The sequence below is a fragment of the Epinephelus lanceolatus genome, chromosome 24, assembly GCF_041903045.1.
Source record: "Epinephelus lanceolatus isolate andai-2023 chromosome 24, ASM4190304v1, whole genome shotgun sequence".
Lineage (NCBI taxonomy): Eukaryota > Metazoa > Chordata > Actinopteri > Perciformes > Serranidae > Epinephelus > Epinephelus lanceolatus.
In genome coordinates, this window is record NC_135757.1 from 14,265,137 (window position 1) to 14,271,136 (window position 6,000).

Sequence of the window (6,000 nt, forward strand, 5' to 3'; positions counted from 1 at the left end):
TGAGAAAAGGTACTTGAATAAAATTGAGAGATGAAAAGAATCATATATTATTTCATGAAATGTATTCAAAAATGTTTTAATCAAGGAAGCTGAGAGGGCCGTGCTTGTAATTATTTTCTAATATTGTACGAGCTGTAAGAGCTCAGAGGGCCAATGGGTTGGTAAATACCAGTAAATAGTCAGTGCCAGGATGTTTTACTAGCCTGCAAAACACTCACATGGGAGCAGCGTCAGCTGTTATTGTGAGTTTTGAGCTGGAATATGTCAGTAGATGAGCAGCTATGTGTGTCTGACTATGGAAAGGGGAGCTGTTGAATGAACTTGTGGAGTTTGTTGGTTGCAGTGGTGGCTGTTAGCAGCTAGCTCCACTTGTCAGCTGCTGAACCACAGCAGTGCGAGCAGCTGCCAGCCGCCACACTTCACATCTGTTGATCCGGCAGGACTCCACCCAGATCCAGAGTGTCTCGAAAGAGGTTTATGGTTTGATTTCTGTGAGGCTCAGTTATCTGTGAGTGTAGCTGTGCTGTGAGTAAACAGTCTGAACTCAGTTTTCTCTGACAGAGCTGAAGATCCAGTTTTGATCACAGACTCTGTAAGAGGACACAAGTTTAAACCGCCACACTAACATGTTGCAGATTAAGAAAGAATTCAGGCTGGAAAGGAGCGATGGTTGTGAGGAAAACAATTCCATTTTTGAAAATAAAAATGAATGCTTGAAAAAGTACTTGTGAGTCCTTGAATTTAAATTGACCCTTTATATACCAATCCTATTCTTAAGATTCAGTTTTTTTTCCCCAAAAATCTTTCTGGAGCTGTTTCACCACAACCTACAATTTACTGTTGTGTTTTTCAGCTGGGAGCAGTTTGTCCATTTCCTTTGAGCGTTGCACTGAGGAAAATTAGTGTCCATCAACAGCACACTAGGCAATCAACCGTACAGTATACAGTCTGCATACTGTCTGCTTTGAGTTAACTTCATTTTGTCACTTTTACTGTGTGAACACAGTGCATACTAAAAACATACATAATGCCTAGAATCAGTATGTATGAGTTTGCAACACTGTGATTGTATCTGATTGACTATTCCTCTTCTTAGTATACATGTGATTAATCATGTGATCATTTGCTCTTAAAAATAACCCTCACACTTTGTTGTAAGAAGAGGTAAGTCACTTGAATAATGTTTCTTATTCTTCATTTTTAACCAACTCTTTTAATCTTAAAGGTCCAATGTGTAGTGCCCGGCCACAAGAGGACGCAGAATTGGACTGAATTGCTGAAACTCAATATAACACTGTTATCTTATAATCTTCACATGTGGCATCAGCCTAAGCTTAGCTCAGTTTTAGCAAGAACATATTAGCAAGACAACAGCTACATCAAAACCATTTATTGATTTAGAATGTCTTTCGATGAACGGTTGCTTTTCCTGCAAAAGCAAATTCACACCCTGCTCTATTCTCACTCTGATTGGCTCATACCTGTTGCCGTCATTGGTTGGGTTGGTTAGATTTAGGCAAGAGGAGTGGGATTGGATAGAATTAGGGTAAAAATGTCAGGGTAAGCCGGTCAGAGGCAGAGTAGGGCGGGTTGTGCCTTCGCCATCCTAGAAGACACAAACTTGTGAATGGTAAGCCATCTAGCTTAGCCTAGCTTGCTTAGCTTGGTTGTATACTGACATCAGATTGTTTGAACTTAGTCTCACGCCGATCATGAGCAAGGACCTTGGCCATACGGGGTTAGTGATCCTGCTGGCTATCTTGGCCTGGTTGGCTTGGCTGTGCCTGGTCCCAGGTAGTTAACATATACGTAGCAACAGTAAACCTTGTTTTTACTTTCTGCAGACACTGTTTGGTCGACTGCATACTCATTACACAGCACAAGCAAGATGGGACCAAAGACTATTTTTCAAGTTACAGAGACAAAGACAAAAAAAATTGCTGAACTTTTTGTCAGGAGAAATCGCAGGTATCTCGAAACAACAATCATTAATACTGGACCTGACCTCTTTGTCCTCTCATGTTGGAGTAAGGGCAGACTGTACGCTACAGTGACTTACTATCGTCTCTCAAGGCACAAGTGATATTACGGGGCAGGGGCTAAGTGGTTAGCATGCTCATTTCAGTAGATGTCTCTTTCTGTTAATACAATTAGTTCATTTTTTTCAGTGTTGCATATTAAAATTCTTGCCATTCCTTTTAAGAGATACTTTGATGATTTTCAACCGGATCTGTGTTGAAAATCGTCAAAGTAAGTTGGCTCTTTGAAATACAACATATAAGTGTAAATATTAGAAGCCTGATGAGTATGGGCCTTAGACAGGCATTTTGGATGTAAGGCAAGTGATGAATAAGTGCCCTGAGCATACTTCTGTAATTCTGATTCTAAAAAATGAACATCAGTAACACTGACTGGCAATGGCAGTCAGACAAGGCCGTGCACATCTTAGATAGGAGAAGAGATATTCATTGACAGCAATTACCTTATTAAAAGTTACAGTTTTGACAAATGTATGTGATTTGACTGACTTTCTGATGCAAAAGAGAGTGCATGCTCTCTTTATACAAAGGTCCTAACTACCTTGTAACAAAAGGGAAAATACAGCGTTTTGACAACTAATAACTTAAGCAATGAAAACTAAAAACTTTAATCACTTGTACGGTTCCACAGATCGTGCAGATTCATTCATTTCCAAACCAGTTAACATAAAGTTATGGAAAAACAAGCTGCGTTTTGGCAAATCATGGGTTTGTTTACATCTCTATTTAAAATTGCAGACAGTGCAGATTTATTTAATAGATATATTCATATTACTTATTCATAGTTACTGTGTTTCCCAATTTTTCTAGGAGTGATCCTTCTACTGAAAGTCAGTGCAGGAATAACCAACTCTCCTACTCTGAGGTATACAGGACTGGTTTTCGTCCATCCAAATCACCTTCTTTCTTATGTTTGTTGTTATTTTACAGGATATCTAACAGCCTATATTCCTCATTACTGTATGAAAGCAGGACATTATGTAAATTGTATATTTCTTGTAGTCAAATCCCTGTAATAACCCAAAGGCCCCCTGCTATTGGCGACTTCTGCTCAGAGATAAGGTGGAGTAGAGTAGATGCAGAGAGAGAGAGGTGAGTATGTTTGAGCGCGGCGAAGGTCACTCCAGATTGAGAAGTTTGTCAAAATGTGATGACATCAGCAGTCTGTAAACTGTTATTGGCCCTCGCTGAGCGTCGGCCACGTCCAAACTGTCTGAAATTACACAAAAAAGGAGAAAACACACACACACACCCAAACTGACTGCCACCGCTCTGCCAGAAATGATTGCCTCCGAGGTTTCTTTTTTCTTCTCCCATCTCCCCTTGTTCACCCATGCCTTTCCTCCTCCTCCCCGCCTCACCACCACCAACAACAACACAACTCATATCCCCATCCCCCACTGTCTTTCTGCCTCGTTCTCACATGCTCGTACTGTAGAAGGCAGACTGCCAGATATGTGTAGGGAAGGAGGAACAGGCAGAGGAGGGGCAGAAGCTAGATCGGGATTTAATGACATTAAACATGGTTTTTATGCTCAATAAGAGGCCTATATTATGATTGATCCAAGACAGTCAACACTTAATCTAGACACAAATGGAATCGTCTGTCACTGAGTCTATTGAGTCATCAATATCCGCTGTAGTTATTTCTCTTTTTTCCCCTCCTGGATCGTTTACAGTGAGTAATCATCTGTCTGGTCGCTCGCGTCTCGGGGGTTTGATCGGATAGCGCTTTTGAACACCGGCGGAAACCTGCCTGACAATCCAACAAGCCACTCACTGAAGATTGAGAGGGCCCCATTATGTCGGCTGCCTGTGGCCATATCAGAAGGCTTTTCTTCTCCTTGCTCTCGCCTCTACATAACACACAGCGGTAAATAAATCACAGCTCCGACTCTGTTTATCGATCGGCCCCGCTGCGAGCTCCTTTTTTTTCCCCCCAGCGTCTGCTCGTTCTTCTCCGCAGGATGAATTGTTGCTCCGTGTATTGAGAAGGGCGAGATTGTCAAAACACCGAGGTGCCGTGTCAAAACAAAAAGGAGACTGAGAGAACGGGAATACGCTCCCGACTGTATGACCCACTGTGATGGTGCATAGTTAGCCTCGATTAGGCTCCATATTAATCGAAATAATTTCAATTAGTGGCAGCATTTGCGTTTGCTTTCCTGGAGGGGAGGCCTGTGTCCTGCTGGGACTACTCTATTGGTGCCATTGTTTCAGGCAAGATCAATTAGTTACAGAGAAGTAATTGAAGCCATTCTGAATACTTATTTAACTAAGACATGCATACAGCTCAATTAAGTGAAGCTGGGAAATTCAGGGTGATTTTCTGGAACATTCATTCCTAAAAGTGACTAAATCATTGATTGGGTAAAATGAGCCAATTGTGCTTTTAAAACTAAGTCAGTTAAATTCAAGGAGACTGATAATAGATTGGATCCTCCTGCTTGAGAAAATATTTCCACCCATATGGCAAAATAAATATTAAAAGATCACAAGTGAAATGAGTGGATCCATATCAGCTTGATCCATTTAAGATGTTAGGACTGTGTCTATATATTGTTTTACTCTCTTTTTGCTGGGTGCTTTACATTATGTTAAGCTCCCTTGTGTCTTCTCTCCTCTTGTGATCTGGAGATCGTTGCCTGCTTTGCCATCACGGATGATTTTCCAATCCTCAAGGAGAGTAGGAGCAAGGATAGAGGAGAGAGGAGGCTTCTGGAGGAGCTTAGAGAAAGGACTTTTACCAAGTGGTGTCACGCCTAAATGCCACACCTCCACATGTGCCATAGTAACAGAAGTCGCATAGGACTGGCACTATGGGACCAAGGATTTCTCATTTGGCAGCTTTGACTCCTACCCCCTTGCATGTCTTTCATATCCTCACTGGGAGGAGCTAAGACGCGAGGAAGACGTGCGAGTGAGGAAAGTGAGGAGACATGTTAGCATGATAAAAAGCACCCATTGTCTCTCACATTCTGCCTCTCTGTCCCCAAACCTGCCACCAGATGACCTCAGTCTTTTACACCTGCCTCAGTCACCTGACACCTGACTCACCTGTTTCTACTTTCCCTCGTTAGCCCTGCAGTATATAACCAGCCTGTTTCCACTTATTCCCTGCCAGATTGCTGAAGTTGTCATGTGCTTAGTACCTTTGCTTTCAAGCCACCAGAACCTGAACCTTACCCTGACTGACTCAAATATGGCAGCATTCTGAATTTGAAGACAGTGCTTGAAGAAATGAAAGAGGGAGACTGTGTTCACACAGACAAAAAAGTACGGCACTGGTTATGTAACTTGTCTAAAGGCTAAAATGTAACAAAGATGGCTTTTTAGAGAAAAGGCCTCACTCTCAAACACCACTCTGTTGTCAAAACTGGGCAATGCATTTTGCAGTCCAATAATCCAGCAGACTGATGAGTCTTCTTTAGTGAAACAATCTTGATTTTTGTGGTTCGAATCTTCCAGTTGAACTTAAATGCATATCATAAAGAAATTAAGCAACTTGATAGTTCTGAACTGGGACCCCCAGTAATTGGAGCAAGTTAGTGAATTAAGCTTGTGACATTTTAAGGTTTCAAAATTGGATAGTCCACACCTGCCATACATAGGTGATCAAATTTCATATTTTATGCTGCTCATCTTGCTTTTGTGTTATACTTGTAGATATTGATTAGTAAACCAAAAAAACTCTATTACAGATTTCAATTGTGTCTTATTTTTAATTTAAGTTGTATCCAATGCCACTCTCAGTGTCTGCCAATGCAGTTAGTAGTGTGCCCTTTATGTAGTGAGGCAGAAAACAGGGGTATGGAGGTCAGGGTGATGTTTGACCTTTGTATTAACCTTAACCTTAACCTTCAAGTGCTTACCGTAACCTTAACAGCCTAGTCGCTGGAAGAAAATGTTGGCATTGTACCTTTCTGCAAACAACAGATTTGTAACATTTGTACATTTTATA